The 18,122-nt window shown below is 41.2% G+C and overlaps 1 protein-coding gene across 1 annotated transcript in view; it reads left to right on the top strand.

The window, feature by feature from the left end:
• Window positions 1-18,122, top strand: part of LOC117251027 (dihydropyridine-sensitive L-type skeletal muscle calcium channel subunit alpha-1-like) — a 590,852-nt gene that overhangs the window by 374,371 nt on the left and 198,359 nt on the right. The window lies entirely within an intron of this gene.

The raw sequence follows: 18,122 nt of genomic DNA on the forward strand, positions 1-18,122 counted from the left end.
AGGCAATGATTACCTATTCTCTTAGTTAATGTCCAGTTGCAACTGGAAGCACATCTCTCAGTAAATAATAAACATTTTCCAAGTGTTAGCCAAACCATAGTATAAACAGTATTGTATATTTAAAAACATATTAAGGGGAATCTGAGGGAAAAAATTATGTTCAGCAAAGATAGTTTGTTCATCCTTCATTCTGCTGTGTATAAGTCTACCTATTGTTAGACTGACAGATGAAGAAAGCTTTCAAAGGAGGGGGGTTGTAGTGAGTGCACCACCTAGGTAAAAGGACTTAGCACTGTGTGGCAATAATAAATGGTTTCCATGTTATGTTAAATGATGTCTTAAGTTACATTAAATCACCCTGTGGGGCACCATTCCAGAAAAGGGAAAATGATAGCCAGTTAAAGATATCAGTCTCAAAAAATTCACTAAACTATCAATTTGGAATTTTGATTTATAATTAAATTAATAACAATAACCAAATGTAATAGTAAAGGAAGGATTTCGGAGTTCTTGACGCAGGAGAGGTTGACTATTCACTCACTCTTGTGCAACATTAAACAGACAGCAGGTATGATTCCAAAAAATTATATTTGTTCATAAAGTAAGCAAAGTAAAATCAAACACACAAATTCTAACTAACTATATTCAAGAGAGAGAGAGAGAGAGAGAGAGAGAGAGAGAGAGAGAGAGAGAGAGAGGTGATAATCAAAGGGCCATTTGGCCTACAAAACAAAATGGCTGACAACAGAGAACTACAAAACAGCTGAATCAAAGCTGGCTGACCTCTACAGGTCTCTAGTTTATATTTTGGTATGATAGCCCTGCCTATCTAGTAGCTTAATTATAGTTATCACTCTGTAAACAAACTTACACTCGTGTAGGCAAAACAGTACAAATGGGGTGAAAAATGAACTAATACATATCTCTGTGAATCTTGACTAGTTGATCACTCATATCAAGACAAGTATTTTTTGTATTACTAATTTTCTGAAATATTTTATTTAAATATGCACCAATTTTGTCTAGAGGCTCTGATTAGGGCCAGCATAATTTCCACCAGATCCAGGTAGCTCATCCAGAATGCAGACAGACTTGTGGCATTTCTGAGGAACTCCTGATATGCCAGGAACAGTTCATGGATACGTGTGCGAGACTCTGTCTGCAGTACTTTTTGAAATGTTTCCTGGCAAACCTCACTTTTAAAGCTCTCAATACACCTCTGGGCTTCCTCTAGGTAGTGGAGCTCCCCTGCCTGATTTTGATTCATCCATGTAAGGAAGCCTCTCCATACTAGACATAGCAAGGATTCATACACTACCTTGTGCAATCGAACAGCTTTGTTGTATTTCCGACCCTGCATGACCCGAACAACAGAGCCTTCCGCGAGAATGCCTGCCTCCACACAAAGGATGGTCATGGTTATATGCAGTGGGATCAGTAACAAAATCCCTTGTCCCATGTACCAGAAATGTGGCACTAAAAATCGTACAAGGTTCACTGACATCAACAAGCTGAGTCATGCACTAGGAGATAGTGTCTGTGATGCTATGATTGGAATGCACTCATTTACAGGCTGTGATACAGTTAGCGCTTTCAGTGGCTGTAGAAAGTCAGCCATATTTAAAAAACTGAAGACTAACAAGACGTGCCAAGACACATTCAGAGAGTTTGGAAGCTCCTGAGAGGTCTCAGATGACCTATTTGGAAAGCTCCAAGAGGTCACATGTCTGATGTACCTGCCTTCCACAAACACAACTAAAGTTAACACGCTTCGCTACCAGCTATTTTGTGCAAGGCGTGGAGAAATAGACTCCAGTCAGCTTCCACCTTGTGAAGATTGTCTCTACATGCATGCCTTATGAGCAAACTATCAGGCTGGTATCTGGCAGAGGAGTCTGGAGTGCAATCCAAGTGTACCAAATCCAAAGGATCATGGACGGAAGATCCATATGGGGATCTGGCCACTGACTGGATGCAAGGTACACCTGCACCAGAGGCTGTATTGGACCTACTATCATGCTCCTGCTCACGAACATGTAAACTTTCAGAATGCCCATGCCTGCAAAATGGTCTGCATTGCACAGACATGTGTAAACTACAAACCTGCAGCAACCAGGTTAATGAGCTGGAATGTTTTCCAGAGCTGAATGATAGTGATGTGGACAATGAATGATGTGACAGAGTAAGTGCTATACTATAGATGGTCTAAATTCTAATTTGTGCTCCTAGTGTTGACATTGGCCGCGTTTCCCAGACCGCTCTTAGCGCTAAGAGCTTCTTAAGAACACTCTTAAGCTTCCCGTGAAAGAAAAACGCATTTCCCAGATCTTTCACTAACGCCGGATTTCCACTGGATGCGTGTCCATTGCGGAAGCGCTGGCCGTGAACACTGTGTTTTATTTTCAAAAATAAACAAGATGTTTTATTTTGTTTCTGTGCACGACTTCCTGGCCGCACGATCTGCTCTGTGCTAAATTGCTGTGTTGTGCTCTGGCGTCCGGCAAAAATACAAGTCCTGCGTATCTGTTCCGGAGGGCTCCGGAGTGCCGGAGCTGAGACGGAGCCGAAACGCAGCACAGCCGCAGCCGGTGGAAACACACACATTGACTAGAATTGAATCCTATCGGCTCCGCTGCCGTGCCAGAGCGGAGACGTAACCAAAACGCATCTGGTGGAAATAGGCCGTCAGAAGGAGTTATAAGATCAGGCTGACCCACTCTTAACAGCCTTCTTAGCGACCAAATGCTCACAGAACCAGCCGCGGCAGGCACATTAATATTAGACTAAGCAAGGAGATGTTAAAACAGTGCGCACAGTATATATTTTGATCTATTTCATACTTCAGATTTATACAGAAAAGAACAAATTTCATTCTGCAGGGAAACGCGTGTCCTTACTGTGCATATTGAGTCTTGAATCTATATGTTTTATGAAGACCCTGTGTGCGCTCAAAGCTGTGGCACAAGTTACGCACCGAAATGTGGTGGAAGAAAAATAATAATAAAAATAAGTATGAGGAATAACAACTGTGTTCCTGTATGTGCTGTGCACATCAGGCTGGAAGAGGCACGTGCGTCATGCTTGAGACGCACATTACACACACTTTACAATGTTACAATTTCATTTAGCAGACGCTTTAATCCAAAGCGACGTACATCTGAGTGTTAATACAACAAAAGCAAGATCTTGTTAGAAGAAAACATCATGATTACGTGCCCAAAAGCAAAGTTTGAGGCAGCGCACAGAGGCAATGAGCCACCCCCCCCCCCCCCCCCCCCCCGCGTCACATGGGTTCTGCATCACCTGCAATGAAGGGAGGTTGTGCAGGTGCAGGTGGTAATAAGGGGCCGCCGGGTGAGGCCACCCTACATGCAGACGCCGGGCATTGCTGGTGCGGCTTGGCGCACAGGGACAGGCCTTGAGCTTGAGAGTGTGCAGGGGACGCCTTTGTCAGGCATGCTGATGCTGAGGGGCAGGGAGGTTGGTTGAGCTGCTCTGGCCCCGCTCCCAGATGACTCATCCTCACCCGAGTCACTGTGGGACGAGAGGCCCTCATCCCTCAGGACATCTATCCCCCCCTCGATGCCCTCAGAGGCGGTCTTACCAATTATTGACATGACCCTCTCTTCATCAGGGGTAAGGGTAGTGTCGCCAGGTCCGCCACCACCTGTGCCCTGGCTCTCTCGCCTGGCACTTGCAGCCCTCATTTTCATTTGGCTCTGAAACTCCTGTGACTTCTTTCTCACCGCCACCCAGTCTTGCAAGCCGCAGGAGCATGAGGCAGCCATTTTTTTTTTCAGTTCTTGGCCACTAATTTTTTTTTCCCTTTTGTTCCGCCGAAGAGTGTGCCCCGCTGCTGCCATACCTCATCCACCAGGATGGTCATCTCCTCTGGGGTGAATGCAGGTGACCGCTTGGCCCGCTTACGCCCTGCTTCTGCCATTCTGTCTTAATGTGTGCACCTATACCCACAGGTCATTTTATATCTGCCTAAACGGATGTAATTGCTACTTGGATACATCTGTCACCTGTAATTACACACGTGCGCAGCAGGGAATTAGTGCGTTAGGTAGCAGCGCTGTGTGTGACTTATGCGCTGATGAAGTGATGGGTGATCGATGTGCCTGACATTGATTGATTTAGTTTCAGCACCGCAGTAGTGGTCAGCTCCTGTTAAGAGCAACTTGAAGAGCGATCCTAAGAAGGGAAGGCATCTGGGAAACACTCCTATCTTAGCTACCCTTCTTACCAAAGACGTTCTTAATTGTGCCCTTAAGTCCTAAGATCGCTCTTAACTGGGAAACGCGGCCATTATCTCTGTGCTCTGCCTTATGCCATCTCTCACTCTGTTTTAAGGACTCACCAGCCACAGCTCCTGTCTCTCCATGCTCTCCGCTTACATTCAATTTCAGTATAGCAGCTCTGATTGTTAGTTAGGATGAGGGCAGCAGGTGGGCCCCCCTATTTTAGGAGGGCCTACAATGGAGAAATAAGGCACCTCCTTCCCTCTGCTAGCCTGGGAGTCCGCCTTAGGCAAGCGGTAGCACTCCCTTTGCCTCCTTGTTATGGGTCAAATAGCAACTGGGCAGCTCTGAATGCTAGTAGGCCTACTGTAGGCTACAGTAGCACTGGGTGTTAGCACAGTAACTGAGTAATCAATTTCCACTCCTTGTGATTGTCTTCATTAACAAAATTGGTGCATATTTAAATAAAATATTTCAGAAAATTAGTAATACAAAAAATACTTGATATGAGTGATCAACTGGGCAAGTTTCATGGGGATATCTATTAGTTCATTTTTCATCCTATTTGTAGTGTTTTGCCTACACAGGTGTAAGTTTGTTTACAGAGTGATAACTATAATTAAGCTACTAGATAGGCAGGGCTATCATACCAAAATGTAAACTAGAGACCTGTAGAGAGATAGAAATGTCAAATGTTTGGTCCCCGTGGGTGATAGAGGCCTACCAAGCTGTGAAAACTATCCCTTTAGCCCCTGGACTAATAGGGCCCCATTCTATTTGTCTGTTTGAAGTTCTGGCTGCACTAGTTACCTATCAGGGGCTGTTGACATCAGATGGTGAGGTGAATAATCTAATAACCTACTTTTATTCATAACATTCTTTGGCACATATAAATGCAATTTTGGGGTGATTGGCTTATTTACATTAATAATGGCAAACACATATATACATGCCTTTTGGATTTTTTATTCCTTATTCCATGTCTGCCTATAATTCATGTGTTTAGGTGTATACATTTTTTAAAAGGAGCAAGGTACTGATGAAATCTTTGCTGCATTGTGTGCAGTAACTATTATATTCCCGAGAGTCATGTGATAAGGCAGACACCGTCCCTTTTGGAGAAGCCTCAGTTTTGACTATTTTCAATTTTGGGGAGGACCCAAAGATCATCCAAAATTTTTCATTAAGCTACTAGATAGGCAGGTCTATCATACCAAAATCTTAACTAGAGACATAGAGGAAGTCAAAAATACCAAAACTGTTTGGTCCCTTTAAGTGATACCAAGTGCCCCTGGACTATATTCGATGTTGAGTTTCATTAGATACAGTTGAGTTTCATGACATACAGTTCCATTAAAGGGGGGTGTCCAAGCAATTTGACATATTTGAGCATTTTACAAAAAAGTAACGCTATAGTTACTTTTCCAGGTAATTAGTTACTTTTATAGTGCAGTAACTCAGTTACTAACTCAGTTACTTTTTGGGGAAAGTAACTATAACTAATTACTCTTTTAAAGTAATGTTCCCAACACGATATGTGTTGCAAAGGGTGTGGATCAATGCAGAGGATGTTTAGTTGCATGCAAGACGTTGTCTGTGACCAACATTAGCAAAATACAACACTTAGCTTTGGCGAAGCCAACTAATGAATAACCTAACAGCAAACAATCACAACGATGACTCAATAAACCGATCCTTGAATGGATGGAGGGGAGAGCTGATTTGAGGCGTGCTGCTTTTGTTAGCCAGCAGAGGAAGGCTGGAAAGAGCTGTGGTTCCAGAAGCAGTCCTTGTTGTGTCCTTGTTTCAAAGGTGCAGATCCGAGGAAGCCGGTCGCTCGGGGTCCTTGCAAAGTTAGACATTGGGGTGCTAACTCAACTTGGTTCTCCTTGTGTTTGCACCTCTAACTTCTCTGGTTCAGGTTTCCCTGCCATGAGTGAGGGCAAGTCGTGGTCCAGGAGAAAGGGTCTGTGAGCAATTTTCAATTCAATTCAATTTTATTTATAAAGCCCAATATCACAAATCACAATTTGCCTCAGAGGGCTTTACAACATATGACGTCCCTCTGTCCTTTGGACCCTCACAGCGGATAAGGAAAAAAAAAAAAAAACTTCCATGGTGAACAGACGTGTAATAGATGTCGTACACATCAGATCAACATAATAAATTTGCAATCATCCATATGACAAAATGATACATAAAGAGAGACAGAGACAGAGAGAGAAATTGAGACAGAGCCAGAGAGAGATGCAGGGCAGACAGTAATGACAATTGCTTACAACATTAATTTAAGTGATAATATTATAATAATAATGACAGTAACTGTGGTACAATATGTTGTAAGTATATATTAATATATGACATTATATGTATGTGACAATCATATGTGAATAATAGCAGTAGAAGTATGACTAATAACAGCAGCAGTAGGAGGCATGAGGCAGGACCACGGCAGCAGCACAACCACGACACACCATCCAGGCTACGCGTAGCTACGAGTTAACCTGCGAGGAAGTGGAGCACAAAGGCTCTGGAGAAGATGCTGAGGTAGTGACATGCAGTAGAGCCGAGTTAGCGAGATGCAGTAACAGGACATGAATATTAGCAAAGATTAACCAACTTTTCGGAAACTAAGGAGACAGAGAGAGAAGGAGAGAAGGGGCTCGGTGTATTACAGGAGGTCCTCCAGCAGACTAGGCCTACGTCAGCTTAACTAGGGGCTTGTACAAGGCAAGCCTGAGCCAGCCCTAATTATAAGCTTTATCAAAAAGGAAAGTCTTAAGTCTAGTCTTAAATGTGGAGACGGTGTCTGCCTCCCGGACTGAAACAGGAAGATGATTCCACAGAAGAGGAGCATGAAAGCTGAAGGCTCTGACTCCTGTTCTACTTTTTGAGACTTTAGGAATCACGAGTAACCCTGCATTCTCAGAGTGCAGTGTTCTGGTGGGATGATAGGGCAATATGAGCTCTCTAAGATATGATGGAGCCTGACCATTTAGAGTGTTGTAAGTTAGGAGAAGGATTTTAAATTCAAATCTGGATTTTACAGGGAGCCAGTGAAGAAAAGCCAAAACAGGAGAAATGTGATCTAATTTCTTAGTTCCTGTCAGTACATGTGCCGCCGCTTTCTGGATCAGCTGGAGAGTTTTTAAAGACTAAAGCTACCTGATAATAGGAAATTACAGTAATCCAGCCTAGAGGTAACAAAGTGTGGACCAATTTTTTTGCATCTTTTTGGTACAGGATAGGCCTAGTTTTTGCAATATTATGCAGATGAAAGAACGCAGTCCATGAAGTTTGTTGTAAATGGGAGTTAAAAGAGAAATCTTGATCAAATATTACTCTGAGGTTTCTTACGGTAGTGCTAGAGGCCAGAGCAATGCCATCCAGAGAGACTATATCATCAGATATAGAGTTTCTGAGGTGTTTGGGGCCAAGAACAATAATTTCAGTTTTGTCTGAATTTAACATCAGGAAATTGGTGCTCATCCAGATTTTTATGTCTTTAAGGCAGTTATGGAGTTTATCATTAGATCATTTGTAATTTTCACCAGTGCTGTCTCAGTGCTATGATGCACTCTAAATCCTGACTGAAATTCCTCAAATAAATTATTATATTATTAATTATTATGATCATAGGCCTAGTCTGCTGGAGGACCTACAGTTAGAATTTTGTAATTAAAAAAGCTCATAAAATCATTATTGCTAAGGGCTAAAGGAATACAAGGTTCAATAGAGCTGTGACTCTCTGTCAGCCTTGCTACGGTGCTGAAAAGAAACCTGGGGTTGTTCTTATTTTCTTTTATTAATGCTGAGTAATAGTTTGCTCTGGCATTTACACACTGGTGGCTGAGGCTACCATATAGGGTGCCACCTGCGACTCAGTTTTTAACACACAGGTAGCATGGGTAGCAATTTTGGGTTCAGTACCTTGTTCAAGGATACTTCGACATGCAGACTGGAGGAGCTGATCTTCCTATTAGTGGATGACCCAATCTACCTCGAGCCGCCCTCAAGCCTGAGCTGGGAAACTCTTGAGTTTTCAGTACCAGAACAGCTGATCAGAATTACCTCAATCAACCCTGAGTATGCTCAGCCATCAACAATGGAGTGTAGATGAAATGATTTTAATGACAGAAAGCAGAGATAAAAGTGGAGCCACTTATGTCACCCCAACTGAAATTGGAGATTTCAGTGACTGTGAATGTGGGTCGAACATGACTTTAAAAAAACAAACAAAAACAAAACAGTCTAATAGGGCATCTGCAGCTAAAGATTGCAGTAGGTCATAGGTAATGTGACATGATGTTATGTAATTACATGATGTGTTTAATGTGTGTCTAATGTACAGAAAATATAGAGACATTTTTATATATGAACAATGTTTGTGTATTTTAATATAATTTACTTTATCCTCTTATTCAGCTGCAATCTGATGGGGCCCAAACACATTTGGCAGCAACTCAAAATCAAACACAAACTATTGTACAGAGTGGTAAGAAATCTGCTTATACTTACTTAATTCTTGCAATATTAGGCTGAGGTTAACTGAATTGCTGTGACATGACTTCCGATTCATGTAATTTCTTTTATTCTCGGATGGAATTATGATGGGGATGTGAATCCCACAAATGCAGCCAATTACACCGCTGAATCTTTAAATATATGAAAAGTATTCACAAATCATGTTTTTTTTCATTGCACTGATTTATGCCCAGGGAAAACCACAAAAACAGGCAAAAGTCTTTTCAGAACCAGAGTCACTATTGTTTCGCCTGACAAACCGTTGTCTTGCTGTGTTCAGTATCTCTGATGTTATAAAGAAAAGAGCTGTTGCCAAAGAATGGAAGGGCAGTGCATAAAATTTGCTCCAATGATAATGCGATGTGTGATATTTCATATATCTGGGTTAAGAATATTGTTAAGATAAATGATAGAGTGTGAGGGGAAATGGTATCTTTTATATGGATACTATTCCGGCAATGATACGACATCCAAACAAGGTCTAATCACCCTTGCCTTAATCAACAGCCTCTGAATAATTTGTGCCTCAATGTCCACGACTTTATTTACAAAAGGAAATGCCAAGTACCTCCTTGTTGCTACACGCTCAGTGGGCAATCAGCCTTAGGCTTAGAAGAAGCTGCCAACCGGCAGGTTTGCTTCACTGAGTATGTTGCCATAGAAACTGACTCAGGGTTATGCTGAACTGGCTTTGTGAGACAGGAAACTCAGAGTTTCCCTAATTTCAGGCTTAACATACTCAGTTTTTTAACTAATCTCCCTTTCTGAAACAGGCCCCCTAAGACTTTTTCCCATTGACTTGCATGGTGAAAGAGATGTCTAAATCAGTGCAATTTTTTTGAGTGTCACAACCCCCAGGAAATGATTGCTTTCACCATTGGGATTCGATCTATTCAATCCGATAACAATCGTGAATTGTAGAAGAGCCAACTGTGAGATGATGGTACTGCAGTGTGATTGTTCAGTATTTACTTAATGTCAGATTCCATCACTTTTGTGTTTATGTGGTGCACACCTACAGAACCACTGCTTAATTGGTGTACCATCTTCATCAATATCATGCTGTATTAGCTTAGCTTTTATTGCGTGTGATGGTGTGTTACCAAGCAGGATACTTCCTGAAGTTCAACTGCTTATCAGGTAAACCAGCAAACTCCAAATTATGCAATCACAGGATCATCTGGCGCTCGAACATCTACTCCCTCATCCAGCCCCATAGCAGGAGCCATGTACAGTACACTGTACGGGTCTTTAAATTTTGCTTGAAGTAACCAACAATTAGAGTAAGGGCCAAAACCTGATTTCCAAGGCTGAATTGACAATGCTTTGGTTGGCAGTCATACCGACTTTTTTTTTTTACACTGAGCAACTTCAAGCTTTTCACACACCTTTTCAACAGCTGTGTACATGTGATGGTGAAAACCAGTGACTAGGGCTGCAACTAATGATTACTTTAGTAGTCGACTAATCTGTTGATTATTTTTTTGATTAGTCGATTAGTCACGATTATTTCTGTCATGCCCGCCATCTGTGCTTCCTGTCGACACAGCTCTTTTTACAGGCACCAGTGCATGTTTTACCCTATTCTCTAAATTGGCATCCCATGAATGTCACCCTGATTTCCCGTCAGTCACAACACAACATAATGTCCTTAAGTAAATTAAAAGAATGACCAGTTGAATATGAAATCTAAGTTGAACAGCTTACTCTAATTTATTTTAATACATTCAAACTCTGCTGTATTGTCATATCCAAACAATACAGAATTTGGCTCAAAAAGAAAACAAAATAAATAAAATAATTTAATTATACAAAATAAAGTGCAAGAGCATAGGGAACTGTGAACTTGCCCTCTGGCCATGTCTTGCAGTCACATGGTAGTCAATAGGCTTCATTTTTAATGAACTTTTTGAGGTAAGGAAATTCATACTTCAATAATACCCAAACAATATGGAATTTGGCCCAAAAAGAAAACATAAAATAATTTCAAAATACAAAATCTCTCGGAATGTCTCACAGTCAAACGGTTCAAATAAGGCCTCATGAAAACAAAATAGACCTTTTGAAGTAAGGAAATCTGTACTGCTGAACTACTCCTTAGATATTATCTGCATTGCAGTGCATGAAGGTCAGCATATCTACATGTTCTGGGTCGAGACTAGCTCTCTTCTTGGGTGTGTCTGGAGCACCTACAGTATGAATCGGGTGTCATGGCAAAGACTGGAAAATTCCCAGAAAACCTCAGACCACTCTCATCCAGACACACCAGTTTAGGAGTAAGCACAGGAGGAGTCAGCACATTAGCCCACACAGCACGACCAGCCACATTGTTTTCCCAGAATCATAAATACACCATCAACTGGCAACACGGGGCACACACAGACAGCAACAACACCTTGCAACAGGTCACACTCACACAGCATCATCTTCATGACCTCGCATTATCTATTATTATCTATTCACCTCACTGTCCCCTCCGTTCGCCTCACTACCATGGGGGGCAGAGCATTCAGCCGTTCTGCTCCCCAGCTCTGGAATTCCCCCCCCCCCCCCCCGAAAACTCACCTGTTAAGGCTTTCCTACTCTCTTTGAGTGGGTAAGCCTGAACAGATGTTTTGTATATGTTTGTTTTGTTCGCTTTTTAATATTTATATATATTTGTTTGTTTATTTGTTTGTTGTTAAATGTTTAATTATCTTGTACTTTGTATTTTATTGTATTTTACTCTGTATTTTACTTGGTAAGGTGATGTTGAGTGTCATGAAAGGCGCCCAGAAATAAAATGTATTATTATTATTATTATTATTAGGACAAAATCCTGTTTCTGTTGGTAAAAAAGACAAAACCGAGTCCAGAATAAATAAATGTTTGGCTCCTGTATCCCGCAAAAACCTTGTAGACCTCAGAACAATATATTGATCCTTCCAGTGGCCAGTTCCTTGTTAGTGTTGTGATCTAAGCCTTAACACAGGGCAGCATTTGTTGGGACCTGACCTTGGAACAGGCCTCCAATTAAAGTATCGAAATGGCTATCGGAAATAATTAATCATTATTAATAATAATGATTAATTATGTTGAATAATGTGACTTAATTGTAGGAGTAATACCTCTAGGAAATGTTTGCACTTGTCATACATTTGGGGCACCACCTTCATTTAGAAGGAAAGTGACTATAATCAAATTAATAACTCTATTAATTTGTCTGTACACTTATCAATCATGAATCAATCTCAATACCTGGGTTATGAATTCTCTACACATTGATCTTAGCTCCTGCTCAAAAGAAATATCCACAGACAACAACTTGGTGATAAATGAAGATTTTTTTAGGGCTAAATGTTCAATAATTGAGTAAATGAATAGTAAATGAGAATGATATGAAATGACACAAAATCAACAGTATGTATAAATGGATTAAGGCAAGAGGTAACATTTTTGGCAGTTATTCAGTTTGGCGATAGTGAGAGAGTATGTGACTGTAGATAAATTGGGGACGCAGGGATGTGCAAATACATTTACCTACCCCAACATCAACTCTTATCACAACACAGCGGTTGGCTGTGGCTACTCACTTATAATAAGGTTGAAAACAATCTCGTTGGCCATTCAATATTATTATCAAAGTTGTTATTAACGCATATAAAAAATGTTGCAATCGACTGGCTTCGTTGCTTCAGGTAGAATGTTACTGAAGGCACAGAAAACAAAGGAAAACTCAGGACAGATAAGGCAATCCTGGATGTGGTGAGCAAACTTAAAAGTTTGAAATAATTTCGATCATAAGAAAAGAAAGGGCTACGCAGGAACAGATTATAAGAGCATAATGGGTTAAAGCATAAAGAGTATAACTAGAGGGAAGGATGGCAAAAGAAAGGAAGCAAAAGAGAGAAGAACGAAAAAGCAAAGTAAAGTGAGGTAAAAGTAAAAAGTGAAGTAAAAGTAAAGTAAAAGAAAAAGTGAGCAAGATGCGACTAGGTTGAGTGGGCGTGTTTGAAGCAAGACGGGTCTCTTAGTTTAGACTAGGGTGTCCCCGACTAAGAATTTTCATAGTCGAATCTAATTTGACAGATTTTTCCTTTAGCCGACTAATCATCGAATCATGTTGTTTTCCCCCTCAATGATTAATGAGCTCATTTGCGTCAGTTTCCGCTCCAGAGAAAAGTGCTAAAACACCCAAATAAACAAATTTAATTATTCAGTTGGCATAATAAGATGATAATAATAAAAGTAAAAGGGTTATCATTTAATCTTTATCTTTATTCATTTCACTTCATCAAGGTATTATGCTCTAGATGAACGCAGATGCGCTTCAGCCTCATCCATGTCTTAAACAGGAGTCGTTTCTGACTCATCAAAACTTGCCATTTCATTCACAAATAAACATCCAAAAACATCATCAAAAGGTTTAGAAACAGTTTTCCTTCTTTCTGACTTCAAGTTACTTCATTAATCAACTCAGGTTAATACAAGTTCATTCACACGGACCGTGCGTCACCGCTCTCAATTGTTTGGCCACGTCGGACAAGAAGTATCCAAATAAATAATCAGAGTCTATCAAGAAAACAATCAGCGGTGAATTTCGTTTCAAGACACTTCAGGTAAACGAATAATCCTTCAAAAAAGTTTGATTTGAGAGCACATACCTCCTCCTAAGTGTTTGTTTATGCGCTCCGCCACCATAAATCATCACCACATGATTCCTGAGCACGGCACCGCTACTGCTCACCGCTCCCTCAGGGGATGGGTCAAATGTGGAGAACAAATTTCACACACTCAGGTGTGTGACAATCAGTGGGACTTTAACTTTAACTTTAAATTACGGTAGGCCTCGATGCTGCTCTGATGGTCCTGCAGCGCACTCACTCACCTCTGCTTATTTGGATCGGCATAATCATTACTATGCATGAATAAATCACCCGATTTATTAGGGACCGAGCCTACAGGCAGAGGACTGCTCACAGAGCAGTCCTCGCCAAAGGCGAGGACCCTATTGTTTTTGGTGCGTTTATTATTATTATTAGGGACCGAGCCTACAGGCAGAGGACTGCTCACAGAGCAGTCCTCGCCAAAGGCAAGGACCCTATTGTTTTTGGTGCGTTTATTATTAGGGACCGAGCCCGAAGGCAGAGGACTGCTCACAGAGCAGTCCTCGCCAAAGGCGAGGACCCTCTTGTTTTTGCTGCGTGCGTTTATTAGTGACCGGGCCCAACAGCAGTGGACTACTCACAAAGCGAGACCCTCCTTATAGTTTTTGTTGCGTTTATTCCTACAGACCAGTCCTCTCCGAAGGCGAGGACACTATTGTTTTTGCTCCGTTTATTCTTTATTATTATTAGGGACTGAGCCCTAAGGCAGAGGACTGCTCACAGAGCAGTCACCCCTGACCTAAATCCAACAGGAAGTGAGATATTTGCCCTTTCAAAGTAAGATTTTGCCTTAAAACTGCCTTTCCTAAAAAATCTTCTTCTCATACACCGCTTATCCAATCGGCTTCAAACTTGCACAGATGACAGATCAACTCGTTCTAATCAAAAGTTATTCGTAACTTTTTCATTACTCGCTTAGTTTGGATTTTATGGGCTCCATAAGGTGAGATGTCAGAAAAACGTCCTGGCGATCTTCGAAAGCTGTCCCATAGGAAATGAATGGCAGCAGGGGGGAGAAAGACACCAATCTTAGGGCTTTTTCTAGCATTTACAGCGTCTCCATACTTTGTGCTACAGACTCCATTCCAACTCTCAAATGTTGCCACAGGTCTCATCTATTCACTCATGTTTTCATCTTTTTCATATCTTTTACCGTTTTTCATCTGTGCCTCTCAAAGTACCATGAGCAAAAGTGGAGAAATTCTCAGTTTACAATGGGTGTGTATTGCACGGAATGCTGTGAGCTAGAGTGGAGAGGGCTCTAAAAATCGTCTAAAACTTTTGTCTTTAACTCGCTGCCATGGCCACAATTTTCACTGTACAGACACAATTTATACCACAAAACGTAGAAAAATTTGTCCTGCTCACAGATACGTTGACATGGAATCTCTCACACGTACACATTTTTGCTGAGTGGCTCCAAAGCGAAGGGAGCGCTGATTTTTTTCTCATTCACTCCCATGTAAACTCTGAGGAGAAATTTCTGGAAACAGCTTAGGTGCAACACATTTTAAACTCACTCCCCTGACCACATTTTTGACTCGAGAAATATAAAACGCGACACGTGCGTTCACGAGACGTGGCTGTCTCTCAAAATCACTTTATTTTCTTGCTCGGACCAACGGTTTGGGTATGCGAAGCATTTGTTCGAGGAGTTAAATCCCTTTATAAACAGCCTTTGGTGATCTGCTTTCCTGACGTGTCTGTGTCTGCCACAGGTGCGGGCAAGTCATTAATCGCCATGACAACGGCTGCACACACAGACACAGCCACAGGGTTCTCTGGTCTGTGTGTCTCACAATCTTTAAAGGACAGATTACAGCAGCAGAAACTTCATTTGAAACAGAACACACACATTATTAACCCCTACAGTGCCAAAATGGGCTCTCTAGCGCCACTTAGGTGCACTAAACTGGCCACTGCAGCCCGTAGGAATGTCGTATCAAGATCAAACCAAAACTGAAGTGTTCGACCTACAAATAACACGCTGACACCCATGACCTAAATCCAACAGGAAGTGAGCTATTTGCCCTTTCAAAGTAAGATTTCCCCTCAAACGTGCTCTTAAAAAAAAACACATCTCCTCCTACACCGTTTATTGTGTCGGCTTTAAAGACGCACACATACCAGTTCAACTGCTGCTAAACAGATCTTCTGTATAACTTTATCTCTCTCATAATCACATTATTTAGATGATTGGACCAGCGGTCTGGGAATGGGAAGAACTTCTTCGAGGAGTTAAATCTCCACTAAAACAGGTCTCTCTGTGTTCTGTCACTCTCTCTCTCTGCTCTTCTGCCAGGTGCACCTACTTCATCACCATGGCAACCGCTGTCACACACAAACTCACAGAAACATGATGTGTGTGTGTGTCTAAATCTTACATGCAGACATGACAGGGGCACAATCTCCATTTTAACCCTTTAGGTGCCAGAGTTTATTGAGGAAAATATTCCATTTTCATTTCAACATTTCAAAAGGCTGTGGCTTGAAAGTGGTGAGAGATAAAGGCATACTGTAAATGAGAAAACTATTCATCATGACCCAAAGTTTGTCATGGGAGTAAATTAACTTATCTAATTTGCATATTGTGACGTCACTAGGCAGCAGCCATACTGGATTTCATACATCTCAGTAAAACAACATATTTACATAGTAAATTTATTTTGTTTTGTGTTGTTTTTGTTGTCTCTTCCTCAAACTAAAGGACGAGGAATCTGATGGGAATAAATTCACTCATCTAATTTGCATATCGTGACTTATCCATCACTTATCCATACCTACAGCTACAGAAAGCATTCAAACATCAGAACGTTCAGCTCTGTAAGGATTTTCTGATGGTTGTGGCAACATGTTTGATATTTCTAAATAATTCACAGTGACGACATAAGCTGGGGCCCGAAACGGGCGCGAGTGCGAGGTCCTGACAAACGCTGCTTGCAGCTTTAATTAGGGACCGAGCCCTAAGGCAGAGGACTGCTCACAGAGCAGTCCTCGCCGAAGGCGAGTACCCTATTGTTTTTGCTCCATTTATTCTTTATTATTGGGTGTGAATGCTGCAAGCATTCACAACCTATGTTCTTCTACTACCAAAATTCTTTATTTTTCTTCTTCTTATTATTATTCTTCCGCCGCGTTTTTCAACATCAATTATCTTCAACATACTTCAACCGATTCAAACCATTCAAACTTCTTCAGATTCAACTTCATTAGGACATTATCGGAAACTTTCAAATTTTTCCATAACCTTCATATTTTCCCGGGAATTCAACGTTAAAATTCCGACTTCTATTAAAGCGGATGGAGCAAAAACGGTTGGACTGCTACTAGTTCTACAAACTTCAACCGATTAAAACCGTTCAAACATGAAAACGTTCAGCTGAATTAGGACATTCACGGATGTATTCACTTTTTTCCTAAAATTCATACTTTCCGAGATATTTCCGATTTTTCCCAAATCCTTTTCCCATTGGGAATGCATTACGGAATCCTCAAAAATCTAAAAATTTCACCTTTTTTCAAACTGTGACTACCCATTCATACTTTCAGCTAGAAACTCCATTCAAAATGGAAAATATTCATCATTTTGCTGACATTTTACATATGATTCAACTTTTCAATCCCATTCAAACTTTCAAAAATATTCAGCGTTTTCTGGAACTTTGTTATAATGGAAGTCAATGAGAAAATCCTTCAAACTCACTCATCTTCACCCACACATCATGAATTCATACATTGACGTAGAAACTCCATTCCAACTCTCAAACACTGACGCTCCCGTCAACTTTCAGGAACTAATTGAAATTTTCAATATCTCTTTTAGTTTTTCTACAAAGTCAGTTTAAAATACATGAAGTTTTCAGCCCTTCTCAGACTTTATAATGGGTGTGTATTGCGTGAGCTAGAGTGGGTGATGTCATCACTAGAGTGAAGAGCAGCTGTAAACTCATCAAGAAATTTTCTCTTCAACTCGCTCATACGGCCACAATTTTCACTGTACATATACAATTTATACCACAAAACGTAGGAAAATTTGTCCTGGTCACAGAAATGTTGACATGGAATCTGTGACATGTACACATTTTTGCTGAGCGGCTCCAAAGCGAAGGGAGCGCCGATTTTTTTCTCATTCACTCCCATGTAATCTGAGAGGAGAAATTTCTGGAAACAGCTGAGGTGCAACACATTTGTAACTCGCTCTGGTGACCCCATTTTGGACTGTAGAAATATAAAACATGACACGTGCGTTAACGAGAAGTGGCTCTCTCTCACCATCACTTTATTTTCATGATGGGACCAACGGTTTGGGTGTGGGAAGAATTTGTTCGAGGAGTTCAAACCCATTAAAAACAGCCTTTGCTGATCTGCTCTCTCATGCGCTCTGTGTGTGCCCCTCAAGTGCAGGCAAGTCAGGAATCGCCATGTCAACGGCTGCACACACAGACACGCACACACAGCCCTCTACTCATACTTGAATTTTCTCTTCAACTCGCTCATACGGCCACAATTTTCACTGTACATACACAATTTATACCACAAAACGTAGGAAAATTTGTCCTGGTCACAGAAATGTTGACATGGAATCTGTGACACGTACATATTTTTGCTGAGTGGCTCCAAAGCGAAGGGAGCGCTGATTTTCTTCTCATTCACTCCCATGTAATCTGAGAGGACAAATTTCTGGAAACAGCTGAGGTGCAACACATTT

The sequence above is a fragment of the Epinephelus lanceolatus genome, chromosome 1 (genome assembly GCF_041903045.1).
Source record: "Epinephelus lanceolatus isolate andai-2023 chromosome 1, ASM4190304v1, whole genome shotgun sequence".
Taxonomy (NCBI): domain Eukaryota; kingdom Metazoa; phylum Chordata; class Actinopteri; order Perciformes; family Serranidae; genus Epinephelus; species Epinephelus lanceolatus.